The sequence below is a fragment of the Bufo gargarizans genome, chromosome 1 (genome assembly GCF_014858855.1).
Source record: "Bufo gargarizans isolate SCDJY-AF-19 chromosome 1, ASM1485885v1, whole genome shotgun sequence".
NCBI lineage: Eukaryota > Metazoa > Chordata > Amphibia > Anura > Bufonidae > Bufo > Bufo gargarizans.
The window spans coordinates 499,275,204-499,297,678 of record NC_058080.1 but is presented as its reverse complement, the minus strand read 5'-3'; the positions used below and the strand labels follow the sequence as shown (position 1 = coordinate 499,297,678).

Below are 22,475 nucleotides of genomic sequence, written 5' to 3'. Positions count from 1 at the left end.
ATTGGAGCCCTCCTTATATATTATTTCATTCATAGATGCAATTTGGATTTTAGAAATTTCTATATTCAGATAATTGTTGCAATATTGTGTAAAAGAAAACTATTGAAGTGTATAAATATGCTGGGAAAAATAGATCTTTCACACAGTGAACCAACATTTTCCCTCTTTGACCTTTCAAAAAGTTGGGAGGTATGAGAGAGCCCCTTTAAATATGGGAACGCCTATTTACATTGCTATGCATCAGAACTTCATTAAATATGCATTAGGTTAGGAATTTCCAGCAACTGCATAACTAGGACTCAGCAAAATGTTATCGGCAGACATGAGACAACCCAACCACACTGTAAAAAATTACTCAGAAAAAAGGGGTAAAAAACAGAAGTGACTTGGAAACAGCATATTTGTAATAGCTGTCTAATTCAATGAACACCAACATGAGTATGATATTATAGTTACTAGGAACATTAACAAGTGCAACGACCAAATGTCATCAGGAAGCAGATGCTGGTGCAGTATTATATTTGTCCTTGTCTGTACAGCGTCGATGTAGAACGGATGTCTAGCCCTGAAACATCAACCACTAAGAGGTGAGGACACAAAAAGAAACTCACAAATATTATATATTATATAATATTATATTTGTATCACTCGCTTTGTTTGCCTTTTCTAGTAATTATGTAAGTTGCTTTATACTGATTTTTCAGTTTTATATTTCTTGAGAAACAATGGGGCGGATGAACTAATCCTAACACTTAGGGGGTAATGTATGAAAGTTTAATGTTTTTAGTTGTCTTGTGTATGAACTTAATTTTTTTTAATTTGGTTTGCACCAATTCCAGCATTTTGTATGTACCGATGGCCGGACAGATGTTTTGTTGACCGGGTTACATTTTAAGGCTACATTCACATGACCGCGCCGTGTTTTGTGGTCTGCAAATTGTGGATCCGCAAAACACGGAAGCCAGCATGTACGTTCTGCAATTTGCGGAACGGAACAGACTGCCCATTATAGAAATGCCTATTCTTGTCTGCAAAACGGACAAGAAGAGGACATGTTCTATTTTTTTTGCAGGGCCTTGGAACATCTTCTGCGGCCCTATTGAAGTAAATGGATCCACATCCGAGATGCAAAAAATGCTGCTCGGATTCGGACACAAACAAATGTAGTGTCAATGAGGTCTTAGACAGATTTTTTACATGTGGCAAGCTCCCTCCAGTCCTCTTGTAAAGTAGAAACTGACAGAACAATTATAAAAATTATCAAACGTGCAAAAATATGTGTATGGAATAGCACCCACAACTAGACAAGGGATATGATGGTGTTTGAAGGACTGAAGGTTTTCAGACATATGTCTTACTTTACACATGCATTAGCATTTAAGGGTGAGTAGTTTCGTGCTCTCATTAAGAGAAACAAAATAAGAGTATTGCAGGTTTGATACATTTTAATGGCTAACAAAAATAGAAGTAATGATGTTACATAGCGAGCTTTCGAGACATCACCAGTCTCTTCATCAGGCGTACTGCAAGAATATATGAAGAAACAGCAATATTTAAGGGTGGGTTCACACTAGCGTTATTAATTCCGCTATGGCTTTCCGTTATAACATGGTTATAACGGAAGGTAACGGAATCCATAAGACGGAAGGACGGATCTGTTCCTCTGCCCATAGACTTTTATTATGACGGAATGCAAAACGGAAGCCTTTAAAAGGCATTCCGTTTACTTAACATCCTACTAGAAGTCAATGGGAATCAAAATGGATCCATCTGGGTCCCGTTATGCTTTCCCATAGACTTCTATTAGGATGGAAAGCAAACTGAATGCCTTTTAAAGGCTTCCATTTTGCATTCTGTCTGGGCATTCCGTTATAACCATGTTATAACAGAAAGCCATCACGAAATCCCTAACGCTAGTGTGAGCTCACCCTAACCTGCACATTTGCAAACATCTTGTCAACATATCTTCATGCCTTCCTGCTGAAGCTAATTTTATTTTGAAGAAGAGATAAGAGAGAGGAAAAGAGAAAGAACCAGAATGCCATGCACATCTTTTCAGGGGAATATTTTTTTTACACCCTGCTTTCCAGCAGCCATAACTTTTTTATTTTTTCATAGCCATATAAGGTCTTGTAAAGTTGTGCTTTCTAATGACATCATTTAATATTCCAAACAATATAGTGCAAAGCTGAAAATAAATTCTAAATCAAGTGCAATTGGAAAAAAAATTGTTTTAAGTGATCCACTTTTACGGTTTTCGCTGGGTAGTGAAAATGATATTGCAGAGATATCAGATTTATCTTTATATTATTTTCTTATGTTTTAATACTATAAAAAGAAGAAAAACACCTTGGAAATATTTTATTATATTTTTCTCTACGTAGTGTGGCGGTATGTAGGATACGTGGGCAGTAGGTGAGGCGTGGCTAGGATGCTAATATTGGCGTGATGACCCTGCGTTAACACATGGAGCATCATCATAAAGTAGAGTGGGAAAACTGTGCCACTCATATACCCTGGGTTCACACCTGAGCGTTCTGAAAGGAGCGCTCTGTATGCGCGATTGTACGGGCGTTTGCAATCGCGCATGAAGAGACAAGCGAACGCCCATTGTCGCGCGTTCCCGAAAGTCTATGTACGGGAACGCGCGACAAAACGCCCCAAAGAAGCTCAAGAACTTGTTTATGCGTCGGGCGTTTTTCAGCACGTTCGAATGCGCTGTAAAACGTGAAAATGTGAACCAGTCCCATAGGGAAGCATTGGTTTGCATCGGTTATGCGTTTTACAGCGCGTTCGAACGCGAAGATGTGGTTCCTTCCCATCGACGTCAACATTGTCCATTGCTCCTGATGTTCCTACTATGCCTTGTCACTTGTTTCGACAGCAATTGATCATCGAGGCAATTGGAAACAGTATGTGTGCACTCATCCAGTGGCGCAGAAGTTGAACGTGCACCTGGTCAAGTTGCTGGTAGTACATTAAAAAATATACAGAGAAAAAACTCGGGTTTAGGGATGAGCGAACCCGAACTGTATAGTTCGGGTTCCTACCGAATTTTGGGGTGTCCGTGACACGGACCCGAACCCGGATATTTTCGTAAAAGTCCGGGTTCGGGTTCGGTGTTCGTCACTTTCTTGGCGCTTTTTGAAAGGCTGCAAAGCAGCCAATCAACAAGCGTCATACTACTTGCCCCAAGAGGCCGTCACAGCCATGCCTACTATTGGCATGGCTGTGATTGGCCAGTGCAGCATGTGACCCAGCCTCTATTTAAGCTGGAGTCACATAGCGCCGCCCGTCACTCTGCTCTGATCAGTATAGGGAAAGGTTGCAGCTGCGACGTTAGGGCGAGATTAGGCAGTGATTAACTCCTCCAAAAGACTTCATTCAGAGATCGATCTGCAGCTGTGGATGATTAAACTGCTGCTATTGAATTGCTCACTGTTTTTAGGCTGCCCAGAGCGTTTTTCAGTCACTTTTTTCTGGGGTGATCGGCGGCCATTTTGTGTCTTGTGGTGCGCCAGCACAAGCTGCCACCAAGTGCATTTAACCCTCAATAGTGTGGTTGTTTTTTGGCTAAATCCTACATCAGGGTCAAGCTGTCACACCAAGTGCATTTAACCATCAATAGTCTGGTTATTTTTTGGCCATATACTACATCAGGGGCAAGCTGTCACCAAGTGCATTTAACCCTCAATGGTGTGGTTGTTTTTTGGCTAAATCCTACATCAGGGTCAAGCTGTCACACCAAGTGCATTTAACCAGCAATAGTGTGGTTATTTTTTGGCCATATACTACATCAGGGGCAAGCTGTCACCAAGTGCATTTAACCCTCAATGGTGTGGTTGTTTTTTGGCTAAATCCTACATCAGGGTCAAGCTGTCACACCAAGTGCATTTAACCATCAATAGTCTGGTTATTTTTTGGCCATATACTACATCAGGGGCAAGCTGTCACCAAGTGCATTTAACCCTCAATGGTGTGGTTGTTTTTCGGCTAAATCCTACATCAGGGTCAAGCTGTCACACCAAGTGCATTTAACCATCAATAGTGTGGTTATTTTTTGGCCATATCCCAGTCTAATTCTGTCAGTAAACGTATACCTGTCACCCAGCGCCTAAATAATAGGCCTCAAATTTATAGTCAGCTAAATCTGTGGTTATTGCTGTGGCTGGGCAAGTTATTTAGTGTCCGTCAAAGCACAGTTTTTGTTCTGGGTTGAAATACAATTCCCAATTTAGCAATTTCCTAATTTAGTGGTTTCTGCTGTGTCAGAGCTACTTTAACTACTTCAACCCCGCTAGCTGAAACCCCCTTCATGACCAGGCCACTTTTTACACTTCTGCACTACACTATTTTCACCGTTTATTGCTCGGTCATGCAACTTACCACCCAAATGAATTTTACCTCCTTTTCTTCTCACTAATAGAGCTTTCATTTGGTGATATTTCATTGCTGCTGAAATTTTTACTTTTTTTGTTATTAATCGAAATTTAACGTTTTTTTTGCAAAAAAATGAAATTTTTCACTTTCAGCTGTAATATTTTGCAAAAAAAACGACATCCATATATAAATTTTTCGCTAAATTTATTGTTCTACATGTCTTTGATAAAAAAAAATGTTTGGGCAAAATAAAAATGGTTTGGGTAAAAGTTATAGCGTTTACAAACTACAAAAATGTGAATTTCCGCTTTTTGAAGCAGCTCTGACTTTCTGAGCACCTGTCATGTTTCCTGAGGTTCTACAATGCCCAAACAGTAGAAAAACCCCACAAATGACCCCATTTCGGAAAGTAGACACCCTAAGGTATTCGCTGATGGGCATAGTGAGTTCATAGAACTTTTTATTTTTTGTCACAAGTTAGCGGAAAATGATGATTTTTTTTTTGATTTTTTTTCTTACAAAGTCTCATATTCCACTAACTTGCGACAAAAAATAAAAAATTCTAGGAACTCGCCATGCCCCTCACGTAATACCTTGGGGTGTCTTCTTTCCAAAATGGGGTCACTTGTGGGGTAGTTATACTGCCCTGGCAATTTAGGGGCCCAAATGTGTGAGAAGTACTTTGCAATCAAAATGTGTAAAAAATGGCCTGCGAAAGCCGAAAGGTGCACTTTGGAATATGTGCCCCTTTGCCCACCTTGGCTGCAAAAAAGTGTCACACATCTGGTATCGCCATACTCAGAAGAAGTTGGGGAATGTGTTTTGGGGTGTCATTTTACATATAACCATGCTGGGTGAGAGAAATATCTTGGCAAAAGACAACTTTTCAAATTTTTTTATACAAAGTTGGCCTTTGACCAAGATATTTTTCTCACCCGACATGGGTATACGTAAAATGACACCCCAAAACACATTCCCCAACTTCTCCTGAGTACGGCGATACCAGATGTGTGACACTTTTTTGCAGCCAAGGTGGGCAAAGGGGCACATATTCCAAAGTGCACCTTTCGGATTTCGCAGGCCATTTTTTACACATTTTGATTGCAAAGTACTTCTCACACATATGGGCCCCTAAATTGCCAGGGCAGTATAACTACGCCACAAGTGACCCCATTTTGGAAAGAAGACACCCCAATGTATTCCGTGACGGGCACGGCGAGTTCCTAGAGTTTTTTATTTTTTGTCACAAGTTAGCGGAAAATGATGATTTTTTTTTCTTTTTTCCTTACAAAGTCTCATATTCCACTAACTTGCGACAAAAAATAAAAAATTCTAGGAACTCGCCATGCCCCTCACGGAATACCTTGGGGTGTCTTCTTTCCAAAATGGGGTCACTTGTGGGGTAGTTATACTGCCCTGACAATTTAGGGGCCCATATGTGTGGTAAGTAGTTTGAAATCAAAATGTGTAAAAAATGGCCGGTGAAATCCTAAAGGTGCTCTTTGGAATGTGTGCCCCTTTGCCCACCTAGGCGGCAAAAAAGTGTCACACATGTGGTATCGCCGTACTCAGGAGAAGTTGGGGAATGTGTTTTGGGGTGTCATTTTACATATACCCATGCTGGGTGAGAGAAATATCTTGGCAAAAGACAACTTTTCCCATTTTTTTATACAAAGTTGGCATTTGACCAAGATATTTCTCTCACCCAGCATGGGTATATGTAAAATGACACCCCAAAACACATTCCCCAACTTCTCCTGAGTACGGCGATACCAGATGTGTGACACTTTTTTGCAGCCTAGATGCGCAAAGGGGCCCAAATTCCTTTTAGGAGGGCATTTTTAGACATTTGGATCCCAGACTTCTTCTCACGCTTTAGGGCCCCTAAAAAGCCAGGGCAGTATAAATACCCCACATGTGACCCCATTTTGGAAAGAAGACACCCCAGGGTATTTAATGAGGGGCATGGCGAGTTCATAGAAATTTTTTTTTTGGGCACAAGTTAGCGGAAATTGATATTTTTTTTTTTCCTCACAAAGTCTCCCTTTCCGCTAACTTGGGACAAAAATGTAAATCTTTCATGGACTCAATATGCCCCTCACGGAATACCTTGGGGTGTCTTCTTTCCGAAATGGGGTCACATGTGGGGTATTTATACTGCCCTGGCATTTTAGGGGCCCTAAAGCGTGAGAAGAAGTCTGGAATATAAATGTCTAAAAAATTTTACGCATTTGGATTCTGTGAGGGGTATGGTGAGTTCATGTGAGATTTTATTTTTTGACACAAGTTAGTGGAATATGAGACTTTGTAAGAAAAAAAAAAAAAAAAACAATTTCCGCTAACTTGGGCCAAAAAAATGTCTGAATGGAGCCTTACAGGGGGGTGATCAATGACAGGGGGGTGATCACCCATATAGACTCCCTGATCACCCCCCTGTAAGGCTTCATTCAGACGTCCGTATGATTTTTACGGATCCACTGATACATGGATCGGATCCGAAAAACGCATACGGACGTCTGAATGGAGCCTTACAGGGGGGTGATCAATGACAAGGGGGTGATCACGCATATAGACTTCCTGATCACTTCCCTGTCATTGATCACCCCCCTGTCATTGATCACCCCCCTGTAAGGCTCCATTCAGACGTTCGTATGATTTTTACGGATCCACTGATACATGGATCGGATCCGCAAAACACATACGGACATCTGAATGGAGCCTTACAGGGGGGTGAGCAATGACAGGGGGGTGATCAATGACAGGGAAGTGATCAGGAAGTCTATATGCGTGATCACCCCCTTGTCATTGATCACCCCCCTGTAAGGCTCCATTCAGACGTCCGTATGCGTTTTGCGGATCCGATCCATGTATCAGTGATCAATGACAGGGGGGTGATCAATGACAGGGGGGTGATCAGGGAATCTATATGGGTGATCACCCACCTCCCTGTCATTGATCACCCCCCTGTAAGGCTCCATTCAGACGTCCGTATGTGTTTTGCGGATCCGATCCATGTATCAGTGGATCCGTAAAAATCATACGGACGTCTGAATGGAGCCTTACAGGGGGGTGATCAATGACAGGGGGTTGATCAATGACAGGGAAGTGATCAGGAAGTCTATATTCGTGATCACCCCCTTGTCATTGATCACCCCCCTGTAAGGCTCCATTCATACGTCCGCATGTGTTTTGCGGATCCGATCCATGTATCAGTGGATCCGTAAAAATCATACGGACGTCTGAATGGAGCCTTACAGGGGGGTGATCAATGACAGGGGGGTGATCAATGACCGCAGTGATCAGGGAATCTATATGGGTGATCACCTCCCTGTCATTGATCACCTCCCTGTAAGGCTCCATTCAGACGTCCGTATGTGTTTTGCGGATCCGATCCATGTATCCATGGATCCGTAAAAATCATACGGACGTCTCAATGGAGCCTTACAGGGGGGTGATCAATGACAGGGGGGTGATCAATGACAGGGGGGTGATCAGGGAATCTATATGGGTGATCACCCACCTCCCTGTCATTGATCACCCCCCTGTAAGGCTCCATTCAGACGTCCGTATGCGTTTTGCGGATCCGATCCATGTATCCGTGGATCCGAAAAAAATCATACGGACCTCTGAATGGAGCCTTACAGGGGGGTGATCAATGACAGGGGGGTGATCAATGACAGGGGGGTGATTAGGGAGTCTAAATGGGGTGATCAGGGGTGATCAGTGGTTCATAAAGGGTTAATAAGTGACGGGGGGGGGTGTAGTGTAGTGTGGTGTTTGGTGCGACTTTACTGAGCTGCCTGTGTCCTCTGGTGGTCGATCCTAACAAAAGGGACCACCAGAGGACCAGGTAGCAGGTATATTAGACGCTGTTATCAAAACATCTTCTAATATACCTGTTAGGGGTTAAAAAAATCACATCTACAGCCTGCCAGCGAGCGATCGCCGCTGGCAGGCTGGAGATCCACTCGCTTAACTTCCGTTCCTGTGAGCGCACGCGCCTGTGTGCGCGCGTTCACAGGAAATCTCGGCTATCGCGAGATGACGCGCCGATGCGTCCAGGAGGAGTAAATCAACCACCTCCCGGACGCATCGGTGTGTTAGGCGGTCGGGAGGTGGTTAAATCTATCCCTAAAAGGGTATATAAGATTCAAGGTGCACAGAGGGTCATTCTGAATAACTTCACACACACGCTACTGTGCATTTCCAAGTCTAATTCTGTCAGTAAACCTATACCTGTCACCCAGCGCCTAAATACTAGGCCTCAAATTTACATCCATCTAAATCTGCGGTTATTGCTGTGGCTGGTCAAGTTATTTAGTGTCCGTCAAAGCACAGTTTTTGTTCTGGGTTGAAATACAATTCCCAATTTAGCAATTTCCTAATTTAGTGGTTTCTGCTGTATCAGAGCTACTTTAAATCTATCCCTAAAAGGGTATATAAGATTCAAGGTGCACATAGGGTCATTCTGAATAACTTCACACACACGCTACTGTGCATTTCCATATCTAATTCTGTCAGTAAACCTATACCTGTCACCCAGCGCCTAAATACTAGGCCTCAAATTTATATCCATCTAAATCTGCGGTTATTGCTGTGGCTGGTCAAGTTATTTAGTGTCCGTCAAAGCACAGTTTTTGTTCTGGGTTGAAATACAATTCCCAATTTAGCCCTAGTGTACCAACTACCTCAGGTCCCAGTAGCCACCATAATTTACAGCGGTGTTTAGTGGGGCCCAATGCCGTTCTAATGATGGTAAGGCCTGAGCAGGTACAGGCATTAGTCAATTGGGTGGCCGACAGTGGATCCAGCACATTCACATTATCTCCCACCCAGTCTTCTGCAGAAAGCGCACAGATGGCGCCTGAAAACCAAGCCCATCAGTCTGTCACATCACCCCCATGCATACCAGGGAAACTGTCTGAGCCTCAAGTTATGCAGCAGTCTCTTATGCTGTTTGAAGACTCCGCTGGCAGGGTTTCCCAAGGGCATCCACCCAGCCCTTCCCCAGCGGTGGAAGACATAGAATGCACTGACGCACAACCACTTATGTTTCCTGATGATGAGGACATGGGAATACCACCTCAGCACGTCTCTGATGATGACGAAACACAGGTGCCAACTGCTGCGTCTTTCTGCAGTGTGCAGACTGAACAGGAGGTCAGGGATCAAGACTGGGTGGAAGACGATGCAGAGGACGATGAGGTCCTAGACCCCACATGGAATGAAGGTCGTGCCACTGACTTTCACAGTTCGGAGGAAGAGGCAGTGGTGAGACCGAGCCAACAGCGTAGCAAAAGAGGGAGCGGTGGGCAAAAGCAGAACACCCGCCGCCAAGAGACTCTAGAGACCCTGCTACTGACCTCCGCCATCTGGGACCGAGCACCCCAAAGGCAGCTTCAAGGAGTTCCCTGGCATGGCACTTCTTCAAACAATATGCTGACGACAAGACCCGAGTGGTTTGCACGCTGTGCCATCAGAGCCTGAAGCGAGGCATTAACGTTCTGAACCTTAGCACAACCTGCATGACCAGGCACCTGCATGCAAAGCATGAACTGCAGTGGAGTAAACACCTTAAAAACAAGGAAGTCACTCAGGCTCCCCCTGCTACCTCTTCTGCTGCTGCCGCCTCGGCCTCTTCTGCTGCTGCCGCCGCCTCGGCCTCTTCCTCCGCCTCTGGAGGAACGTTGGCACCTGCCGCCCAGCAAACAGGGGATGTACCACCAACACCACCAACTCCGTCACCAAGCATCTCAACCATGTCACACGGCAGCGTTCAGCTCTCCATCTCGCAAACATTTGAGAGAAAGCGTAAATTCCCACCTAGCCACCCTCGATCCCTGGCCCTGAATGCCAGCATTTCTAAACTACTGGCCTATGAAATGCTGTCATTCAGGCTGGTGGACACAGACAGCTTCAAACAGCTCATGTCGCTTGCTGTCCCACAGTATGTTGTTCCCAGCCGCCACTACTTCTCCAAGAGAGCCGTGCCTTCCCTGCACAACCAAGTATCCCATGAAATCAAGTGTGCACTGCGCAACGCCATCTGTGGCAAGGTCCACCTAACCACAGATACGTGGACCAGTAAGCACGGCCAGGGACGCTATATCTCCCTAACTGCACACTGGGTAAATGTAGTGGCAGCTGGGCCCCAGGCGGAGAGCTGTTTGGTGCACGTCCTTCCGTCGCCAAGGATCGCAGGGCAACATTCTTTGCCTCCTGTTGCCACCTCCTCCTACTCAGCTTCCTCCTCCTCTTCTTCCACCTGCTCATCCAGTCAGCCACACACCTTCACCACCAACTTCAGCACAGCCCGGGGTAAACGTCAGCAGGCCATTCTGAAACTCATATGTTTGGGAGACAGGCCCCACACCGCACAGGAGTTGTGGCATGGTATAGAACAACAGACCGACGAGTGGTTGCTGCCGGTGAGCCTCAAGCCCGGCCTGGTGGTGTGCTATAATGGGCGAAATCTCGTTGCAGCTCTGGGACTAGCCGGTTTGACGCACATCCCTTGCTTGGCGCATGTGCTGAATTTGGTGGTGCAGAAGTTCATTCACAACTACCCCGACATGTCAGAGCTGCTGCATAAAGTGCGGGCCGTCTGTTCGCGCTTCCGGCGTTCACATCCTGCCGCTGCTCGCCTGTCTGCGCTACAGCGTAACTTCGGCCTTCCCGCTCACCGCCTCATATGCGACGTGCCCACCAGGTGGAACTCCACCTTGCACATGCTGGACAGACTGTGCCAGCAGCAGCAGGCCATAGTGGAGTTTCAGCTGCAGCACGCACGGGTCAGTCGCACTGCGGAACAGCACCACTTCACCACCAATGACTGGGCCTCCATGCGAGACCTGTGTGCCCTGTTGCGCTGTTTCGAGTACTCCACCAACATGGCCAGTGACGATGACGCCGTTATCAGCGTTACAATACCACTTCTATATCTCCTTGAGAAAACACTTAGGGCGATGATGGAAGAGGAGGTGGCCCAGGAGGAAGAGGAGGAGGAAGAGGGGTCATTTTTAGCACTTTCAGGCCAGTCTCTTCGAAGTGACTCAGAGGGAGGTTTTTTGCAACAGCAGAGGCCAGGTACAAATTTGGCCAGCCAGGGCCCACTACTGGAGGACGAGGAGGATGAGGAGGAGGTGGAGGAGGATGAGGATGAAGCATGGTCACAGCGGGGTGGCACCCAACGCAGCTCGGGCCCATCACTGGTGCGTTGCTGGGGGAAACGCAGGACGATGACGATACGCCTCCCACAGAGGACAGCTTGTCCTTACCCCTGGGCAGCCTGGCACACATGAGCGACTACATGCTGCAGTGCCTGCGCAACGACAGCAGAGTTGCCCACATTTTAACGTGTACGGACTACTGGGTTGCCACCCTGCTGAATCCACGGTACAAAGACAATATGCCCACCTTACTTCCTGGAGCGTGATAGGAAGATACTGAGAGCATTCCCAAATGTCACAGGGGAACAAGTGGAAGCCCAAGGCCAAGGCAGAGGAGGAGCAAGAGGTCGCCAAGGCAGCTGTGTCACGGCCAGCTCCTCTGAGGGCAGGGTTAGCATGGCAGAGATGTGGAAACGTTTTGTCAACACGCCACAGCTAACTGCACCACCACCTGATACGCAACGTGTTAGCAGGAGGCAACATTTCACTAACATGGTGGAACAGTACGTGTGCACACCCCTCCACGTACTGACTGATGGTTCGGCCCCATTCAACTTCTGGGTCTCTAAATTGTCCACGTGGCCAGAGCTAGCCTTTTATGCCTTGGAGGTGCTGGCCTGCCCGGCGGCCAGCGTTTTGTCTGAACGTGTATTCAGCACGGCAGGGGGCGTCATTACAGACAAACGCAGCCGCCTGTCTACAGCCAATGTGGACAAGCTGACGTTCATAAAAATGAACCAGGCATGGATCCCACAGGACCTGTCCATCCCTTGTGCAGATTAGACATTAACTACCTCCCCTTAACCATATATTATTGTACTCCAGGGCACTTCCTCATTCAATCCTATTTTTATTTTCATTTTACCATTATATTGCGAGGCAACCCAAATTTGAATGAACCTCTCCTCTGTCTGGGTGCCGGGGCCTAAATATATGCCAATGGACTGTTCCAATGTTGGGTGACGTGAAGCCTGATTCTCTGCTATGACATGCAGACTGATTCTCTGCTGACATGAAGCCAGATTCTCTGTTACGGGACCTCTCTCCTCTGCCTGGGTGCCTGGGCCTAAATATATGACAATGGACTGTTACAGTGGTGGCTGACGTGAAGCCTGATTCTCTGCTATGACATGCAGACTGATTCTCTGCTGACATGAAGCCAGATTCTCTGTTACGGGACCTCTCTCCTCTGCCTGGGTGCCTGGGCCTAAATATATGACAATGGACTGTTACAGTGGTGGCTGACGTGAAGCCTGATTCTCTGCTATGACATGCAGACTGATTCTCTGCTGACATGATGCCAGATTCTCTGTTACGGGACCTCTCTCCTCTGCCTGGGCCTAAATATTTGACAATGGACTGTTACAGTGGTGGCTGACGTGAAGCCTGATTCTCTGCTATGACATGCAGACTGATTCTCTCTGACATTAAGCCAGATTCTCTGTTACGGGACCTCTCTCCTCTGCCTGGGTGCCTGGGCCTAAATATATGACAATGGACTGTTACAGTGGTGGCTGACGTGAAGCCTGATTCTCTGCTATGACATGCAGACTGATTCTCTGCTGACATGAAGCCAGATTCTCTATTAAGGGACCTCTCTCCTCGGCCAGGGTGCCTGGGCCTAAATATCTGACAATGGACTGTTACAGTGGTGGCTGACGTGAAGCCAGATTCTCTGCTATGGGACCTCTCTCCAATTGATATTGGTTAATTTTTATTTATTTAATTTTTATTTTTATTCATTTCCCTATCCACATTTGTTTGCAGGGGATTTACCTACATGTTGCTGCCTTTTGCAGCCTTCTAGCTCTTTCCTGGGCTGTTTTACAGCCTTTTTAGTGCCGAAAAGTTCGGGTCCCCATTGACTTCAATGGGGTTCGGGACGAAGTTCGGGTCGGGTTCGGATCCCGAACCCGAACATTTCCGGGAAGTTCGGCCGAACTTCTCGAACCCGAACATCCAGGTGTTCGCTCAACTCTACTCGGGTTATATCTTTTATTGTGATCACTGCTAGTTCTTCGTGAACCGGGTTCAATTCACACTAAGCAAGTAAAATAAAGTTAAGCGACTGCGCTGCTTTCCCGGAATCCACAAACAAAAGTTTAAGGGGTTGTCTCATGACAGACAATGGGTTCATATCGCTAGGATATGCCCCCATTGTCTTATAGATGTGGGTCCTGGGACCCGCACCTATACCGAGAACGGAGCCCCTAAAGTGAAGGAGGGCGCACTGCGCATGCACAGCCACCCTCCATTAATTTTCTTTGGGGCCGTCGAAAATAGCCGAGCACTGGCTCGACTAATTCCGTTGAGGCCATAGAAGGGAATGGGAGTAGTGGCCGGTCATGCGTGGTGCTCTCCCATTCACTTCTATGGGGAGCTGGTTTGGTGGTGGCCGGACCAGAGTCCTCCAGCCACCACCTTGCTGGGCTCCATTCTCGATATAGGTGCCGGTCCCAGCGGTGGGACTCGCATCTATAAGACAATGGGGCATATCCTAGCAATATGCCCCCATTGTCTATGATAAGACAAAGATCCTTTCTTCAATTCTCCTTCCTTATGTCGCCAAACACTGCTACTATGTTCTAGTGTGGTGCCGCTCCACAATTTTTTCACATCCGATCAACCTGTAATATCAGGAATCAAGGAGCAAGATAGTGAATCACCACAGGCACTTTGGGCTACAAGAGATTTAAGGCTACTGCAAGAGTGAAAGTAGCTTAAGACTAAAATTAGTTAAATCACTAAAGGAATAAATATAAGTTGTGCGTCAAACAATATTTACGTCAGACATGTATTAAAAATACATTAAAAAAGTTAAATTTTTCGAGAAAGGTTTCCACTGCTAGTAACAATGCAATTTTTTTTTAGCTTTTTTAAAAGACACATTTTTATAACTATAGCTAAAATGTAACTCCACTACAGTTAAAGTAATCAATTCAATAGAATCAAAATCCGATTTTTTGCAGAGAAGAAAGAGAAATGAAGAAGAGATAAGAGAGGGGGAAAGAGAAAGAACCAGAATGCCATGCACATCTTTTCAGGAGGATTGAAGGACTTTAAATCAGCTGCTGTAAGATTGATTTGAGTCTGAATGGAATCACACACCTGAATCGGATGATTCGGATCCGAAGCATATTTCCAGAAATTCGCTCCACAATAAACTCCATCTATAATCCTGCCCATGTGACTAGCATCCACCACAAAGTGACGCCTATTTAGCAAACAGTTATTTTTTTTGTGCAAACACACAGGAATAGGTCCTTATTTCCAATAAAAATGCTGCAAAAAAAAGGCAATTTATACACATTGGCTATTGCAATAATGAAAATAACATACACATAGTAGTGCACCGCTAGCCTGGGTTATGTTATCCATAATACATTTTTACACTATATATATATATATATATATATATATATTTGTGTAAGGGGCTTACGGTAGTACAGTGAAGAGCCTTGGGAAAGCAGGGAATGAGTGCAGTCGGTTGTGGTGTGCCGAAACCGAGGATGAGGTAGGCCTGAGAAAGAAGAGGGCCTACCCAAGGAAAAGATATGGGAGAAATGAGTTGTAAATGAGTGGAGTGGTGGGAGGGTCAAAAGCTCAGACCTCAAATGACGCAGGAGCCAGGTGAGGGGAGTGCCCTAAATAGGCTGGAGGCGGACCTCAGCCCCTCCCACAAATCCAGGCAATTTGCCTTAATACTTGTGTAAGGGGCTTACGGTAGTACAGTGAAGAGCCCTGGGAAAGCAGGGAATGAGTGCAGTCGGTTGTGGTGTGCCGAAACCGAGGATGAGGTAGGCCTGAGAAAGAAGAGGGCAAAAATGGAAATAAACCAGTTTATTGTAGCCAATTGATATATCAATAGCTCAACCCGACATGTTTTGGAAAGCCACTCTTAACTCTTGTGTTGGATTGGGAATGTATTGCGCGTAAGCGGATGACTTCCAGCGCCCCAATTTCCTGATGACATGAGTGAGGATGTTGGCACTGGAGGCAGGGGCGGATTAAGTGCATGATAGGCCCGGGGCTGTCTACCCAACTTGGGCCCCCCCTCCATTTTAGTTTAGTTTTTTGTATGAAGAGGCTGCGGTGCTTCATGGGCGCCACAGTCTCTTCTTAGGCCATATGACATCTTCAGACTAAAAAAAATACCCCAAATTAGATCCTAAACTGAAAAATTTGGTCGCCAAATTTAAAATACATATAATTGTAATAAAAAAGACATGGAGGAGAATACAGCACCACATACCTGTTACATCCAGTGACATCTCCTGTCATGTAGACCTTCTCTTTCCTCTTCTCCTCCATTTGACCCAGACCACCATGGCAAATTCTTTCAGCCGCATCTCGTCTCTACAGTTTGTAACACAGACACGTTAGATTTCTAAATTTTTCCATCAACCTCCTCATCCTGGTGTCCCCACAGTGTCATCCTGCCACCCCCAATACTGTGCCCGTTGTGCTCCCCAATGCCCCAGGAACTATACTGCTAAAAAAAATAGTGACCCTAATAGACATAATTGGGGTAATTTATCAAACTGGTGTAAAGTAGAACTGGATTTCCAAAAGAGCTGTCAGATATGAAAGGTGGAATCTGATTGGCTGCTATGGGCAACTAAGCTAGTTCTGCTTTACACCAGTTTGATAAATTACCCCAAATGTTCCTATAGAGTCCAGAGCAGCTATAATGTCCCCTAGAGTGCCCCAAGTAATAATAACACCCTCTATTGTGCTCCAGGTAATAATCCCTGTATAGTGTCCCCAGAAATAATAGAATTGCCCCTACAGTGCCTCCCCAATAGCAACACCCCCATATAGTAATTTCCACCACACTGCCCCCACATAATAATCCCCCCATAGTAATTTCCCCACACACAGTAATTTCCCCCAAACTGCCCCATATAGTAGTTTGCCCCCACACAGTAATTTTCCCCACACTGCCCCCACATAGTAATTTGCCCCCACACTGCACCCACATAGTAATTTGCCCCCACATAACAATTTCCCCACACTGTTCCCACATAGCATTTTCCCCACACTGCCCCCACATAGTAATTTGCCCCACATAGTAATTTGCCCCCACTTAGCAATTTTCCCACATAGCAATTTCCCCACACTGTCCCCACATAGAAATTACCCCACACTGTCCCCACATAGAAATTACCCCACACTGTCCCCACATAGAAATTACCCTACACTGTCCCCACATAGCAATTACCCCCACACAATAGTTTCCCCCACACTGCCCCCATATAGAAATTTGCCCCCACATAGTAGTCCCTCCCATAATAATTTGCCCCCACACTGCCCCCACATAACAATTTGCCCCCACACTGCCCCCACATAGCAATTTGCCCCCACACTGCCCCCACATAGCAATTTGCCTCCACACTGCCCCCACATAGCAATTTGCCTCCACACTGCCCCATCTAGTAATTTGCCCCCACATAGTAGTCCCTCTCATAATAATTTGCCCCCACATAGTAATTTGTCCCCACATAGTATTCCCTCCCATAATAATTTGCCCCCACATAGCAATTTACCCCCACACTGCCCCATCTAGAAATTTGTCCCCACATAGTATTCCCTCCCATAATAATTTAGCCCCATACAGCCCCCACATTCCCCCCCCATGTACTCGATTTATCTTCCCTAATATGTCCTCCTGTGTGTCCCCCCCAAAGTAGGCACATGAAATAAAAAAATAAAAAATGAACAAAAAATGAAAAGATAAATACTCACCTATGTCCAGGCGTCATAGTGCGCGATGACGTCATCACGCACGCCTGCGCCGGGATTTCACTACCGCATAGGCCTCAGGCCTACAAGGCCTGAAGCCTATGGCGGTGATCGGCGACGGGACAGGGAGCTATGCGCTCCCGTACCCCGCCGCATTTTGTGGGCGTTCGGGTCAGCGTTGGGTCCCCCAGCGGTGCTGGGCCCGGGGCTGCCGACCCGAACGTCCCTATTGTAATCCGCCACTGACTGGAGGCCGTGGACGTGGCTCCAACGCGAAAGGAGTGCCCTGAGTAGTTGGCTGCGTTGAGGCCTGGTTGTGTGAGGGATGACCTGGCATGTATCATGAAGGTGGTGGTGGTGAGTACCGAACCATGTAGTTGAAGTAGCGGTTGAGAGGGTAGACCTTGTGACGCTGCTTGTAAGCATCCAGAACCCTGACTGGACACCATCTGTTGTGCGTGGGGTAATATGAAATGTTGACGGGTATGTGCTGACTATTCTTGGAGTGAGGTAAGGACAGGATGTAGTGATCCATGTGTTTTGACAAGTGGGAGACAAGAGGACAAGGTGAGGTTTGGGTCGTGGAGGCTGTAGTGAATTTCAGGAATCAGGAATCCGTAGAAGGCCAAGTAAATTGCCGTTTTGATGATGGAGTTGGTATCTGTTTCAAGAGGCGTGGCGTCCAGTAAGTCGGATAATGCTTTGAAGATATGATTGTTTATGGGTAGCCTCTGGGCTGGACGTGCGGGTTCCGTTTCCTGAATACCTCTGAGTATGGTTTTGATCTGGTGCGAGGACATGAAGCTGATGTTATTGGGGTGTATGACTAGCATATGATGTTGAAATGCCAGTGAGATATGGTTTGATGGTGTTGTATGACATTTGAGTTTGAGGTGGCAAAAAGAAGCAAACCCCAGGAGAGACGTCATGACAAAAGGGGTGCGTGATGTTGTGTTCCAACAGGGACCTGTTGAATAGTGTGAACGCTCTGTCGTATGTTCTATGTGTTTTGTCTGACAGTGCTAAGCGGGACAAAGACTGGCTATGCCGCATGATGACTTCTAATCCAGAATGAGCTGTTGAAATGATGGAGTGATGGAGGCCGTGGGTGACGCTGATGAGAGAGCCTGATGAAATGCCTGAAATTTGACGCAAGACAGATTGTCAGCTGCCGTATTGCACACCCCCGGGACATGGAAACAATGTAAGAAGAAATTATTGCAAGCGGCCAACTAAGGAAGTCTCCGCAGAAACCTCACGATTGTGAGAGATTTGGAACGATCCTGTTGATGATCTGGCAGGTCGCCTGGTTGTCTGAATAGCACCGGACCGACATGTTTGCCCATGAATGACCCTACGCCACGGCAGCCGCCACGATGGGGTAGATCTTGAAAAGCGCTGAGGCAGTGGAGAATCCTTCCAAACCCCGGACCGCAGGAGGCCAGCTGCCCCACAGCGAATCGTTCCCAAAACTGGCCGCGAAGCCTGTGGTAGATGCCACATCTGACCAGATAGAGGGGGAAGAGTCCGACAGCTGAGGGAGAAACAAGCTCCCGCCATTCCAGGTGGACAGAAATCTCCCCCACATGCCCAGATCTGCCGCAGCGTGGGCATCCAGGGACAACCTGTGCGAGTCATGTAGGAAAAAAGGGGAGAGGTGCAGGAGCCGTGATATAAATGAGCAACCCTGAGGTGGATGCGCATGGCAAAGTTCAGGGAGCCCAGCAGGGACTGCAGTTCTTTGCGGTTGCCGGTGCCGAGTTGAAGGTAGTTGTCTATGTGGGCGAGAATGTCCTGGATCTTCCCGGATGCAAACTGGCTTGCATTGAGGCTGAATCCAACTGGGTACCCAGGAAAGGTGATGACCGTGTCTGGCCCTTCTGTCTTCTTGGTGGCGATGGGTACCCCAGGTTCCTCCTCCGGTATTATGCGCGCCGGGCTGACTTCTTGGCCCTCCAGGCTAACGGTCGGCGTGATCACTGGCAATCTGGCCGGCGCCGGTGACGCTGCCGGTGGTGGCCCTGCCAAGGAGAGGGTCGTGGTGACCGATTCCAGCCTCTCCAACCTGGCGTTGACTTTAGACATGGATGTCATTAGAGAGGACAGCATGGTATGTATATCCCCTGTGCTGGACTGGCTAGGTCCTTCCCCTGCCTCCCTGTTATTGGTTGGCGTGCGCAGCAGCCGGAAAAGCTCTGCTTTCCTCGCCGTGGCGGGGAAGGGAACATGCCGTCACCTTAACTCCGTCGTTATGCGCGGGATTGTCCAGGATCTGATGGGTGCTGGACTGGCTAGATCGTCTCCCTGGGTAGCAGTGACAGATCTAGCAGGGGTGCCAGGTAGGGAGAAGTTCTCTATCCCTTCCAGAGACATAGTAAAACAAAAACAGTTGATTAGCTTGGGGAAACACAGGATCGTGCTGGCAAGCTAGCTAGGCCGGACGGCGAAAAAATTATACTTGCATGGTGACAGATGAGGCCCTGCTAATTTGCCAAGCGGCTTGAGAGGCTCTACCTATGATTTGGCGCGAGGGGTTAATGAGGCCACTTGTGGTAGTGGCAGGAGCGTTGGCCTCTCGGTGACTGTAAGACAGGACTAGGGGAAGGGAGTGACAGGTGAGGCCCTCTCTATGCAACACACGAGGCGGCTTACTAACGAGGTGGCGCATTGGGCGGGTGCCTCTGTACGTTTGAGGCGGGGTGTCGGCCTCGCGGGACCACTAACTGCTGGCGAAGCCAAGAAGGGGGTAACCTAGTGGGATGATGGTGCCCCTAAAGCCAGCACGCTGACCCTAACGGGACCATCCGAAATGTAAGGAAGACTTTTGTTAATGAGCAGGTGAACGTACCTGGTAGTAAGAAAAATTCTCCGGATACATGGTAGTGCAAAATACAATATAGGTTGACCGCCTGAAAAAGGGGGGAGGGTAGACATAAAATAGCGTGATGAAAAGTGAAATGTATATGGTACATATGCATGACCCGGAGGATCATGATGGTTGTTTAATGAAATGACAGTGTGCGCCTGGTGTGGAAAGAGACCAGCGCGTGCCGCATGCCTGCACCAGTGGGAACGTGCGGTTTGTAATCCAATGGTATGTATTGGTTTGTGTCGTTTTTTTTTTTTTCTTTTATTAGCAACCAGTTGATATCTCTTCCCCCCCCTTTTTTTTTTTATTTTTTTTTTAAACTTTATCGGCAACCAGTTGATATCTCGCAGGGGGCTGCTGGGGTGATGTTTACTGCAGGGTACTTTAGTCGGGCGTGCTGGAAGCCCCCCCTGCAACCTGCGCAGGAGGGGCCTGATGTGTGACCGGCGCCCCCGGAGCTCTGCCGACCAGCCGAGCCAGACCGCCCGACGGCGGCCCCCGCATCAGATGCGGCGCGAACGGCCGCCGGGACACCGCGCACGCGCCAACGAATCGCCGTGCATGCGCAGTACCCCGGCCGCGCATGCGCAAACCAGGCACCAAGACGCGGCCGGGCGCCATCGGCCGCGCGGCAGGAGGAGTGGCGGACCAGGCCGGAGGCGGTGGGGAGGGGATGCTTGTGGCAGCGGTATGCCCAGTGAAGGTGGACATGAAGGGAGGGTGTACCGGGTGCACCGCAGCTGGCACCTGTAGCCGTGCACATGAACATGAGGGGGGGGGCATGAATGTGGATGATGTGGGGTGATATGAACTAACCCAGAAATGGGGAATGAGCCTGGAACCACCGGGGTGCTGACCGGAGTGTTGGTACTGTGGGAAGACGCCAGAATAAAACATGAGAGAAATGAGATGCCGGTGATTGATGCGAGAAAGCCTGAACATGGTGCAGCGTGTATGAGATGAAACAAACAGAAATGGGGGATTAGCCCAGGAACCATTGGCCGCCTGCTGCAGAGCTGTTGACCGGAATGGTGGTATGGTTGTGAACAAATTGTGCATGAACCAGGCGTGACAGAAATGAATACTGGTGACTTGTATGAAAATCCGTGACATTGGTGCGCGTTTGATGAAATGAAATGAACCGGTACAGGGGCAACCGTGAGGCCCCGGCTGTACCGTATGAGTGACTCATACGCATTTGTGCTCCTGCAGCCATGCACGTGAACATGAGGAGGAGGGGGGGGGGGCATGAATGTGGATGATTGTGAGGTGATATGGACTGAAAAAGAAATGGGGAACGAGCCTGGAACCACAGGGGTGCTGACCGCAGTGTTGTTACTGTGGGAAGATTGCTGAACAAGACATGAAAAAATTAGATGCTGGTGACTGTGAGAAAGCCGTGACATTAGTGCAGCGTCTATGAATGAAATGAAACAGAAATGGGGGATTAGGCCAGAAACCATTGCCGCATGCTGCAGAGGTGTTGACCGGAATCGTAGTACGGTGTGGACAAATTTCGCATGAACAAGGCGTGACAGAAATGAATGCTGGTGACTTGTATGAGAAAACCGTGACATTGGTGCAGCGTATGATGAAATGAAATGAACCGGTACAGGGGCAACCGTGAGGCCCCGGCTGTACCGTATGGATGACTCAGAAACCACTGCCTGCATGCCGCAGGGGTGTTGACCGGAGTGGTGGTACGGTGTAGATAAATTTATGCATGAACAAGACATGACAGAAATGAAATGCTGGTGACTGGGCGAGAAAGCCGTGACATTGGTGCAGCGTTTGGTGAAATGAACTGAACAGAAATGGGGGATTGCCCAGGAAACGACTGCATGCTGCCGCAGGGGTGCTGACCGGAATAGTGGTACGGTGTAGACAAATTTGTGCATGGACAAGGCGTGACAGAAATGAAATACTGGTGACTTGTACGAGAAAACAGTGACATTGGTGCAGCGTTTGGTGAAAGGAATAGAACCGGTACAGGGGGCAACCGTGAGGCCCCGGCTGCACCGTATGGATGGCTCGCAGTTTAACGGGCAAACGTGACCCCCAGTGAACCGAGTAAAGCCGGAAAAATAGAACCGAAATGCTCCAAATCCAGAACTGATGGCAACAAAAACTCCCAGAAATTCAGCGACTCGCAGGCAACTCTCCAGACACTCCACAAGCGACCTCCTCTCTCAAAGCTCAGACCTCAAATGACGCAGGAGCCAGATAAGGGGAGTGCCCTAAATAGGCTGGAGGCGGACCTCAGCCCCTCCCACAAATCCAGGCAATTTGCCTTAATACATATAGTTTTTTAAATG

At 47.5% G+C, this 22,475-nt stretch overlaps 1 protein-coding gene across 2 annotated transcripts in view; it reads left to right on the top strand.

Moving 5' to 3' along the window:
• The first annotated feature begins 337 nt into the window (after nt 1–337).
• Nucleotides 338–22,475, top strand: part of LOC122933247 — a 47,503-nt gene continuing 25,365 nt past the window's right edge. For both annotated transcript variants that reach the window (XM_044288125.1, XM_044288116.1), the window contains exon 1: nt 338–587. The gene's annotated coding sequence lies outside the window, so the exon portion shown is untranslated. The remainder of the gene's footprint in view (nt 588–22,475) is intronic.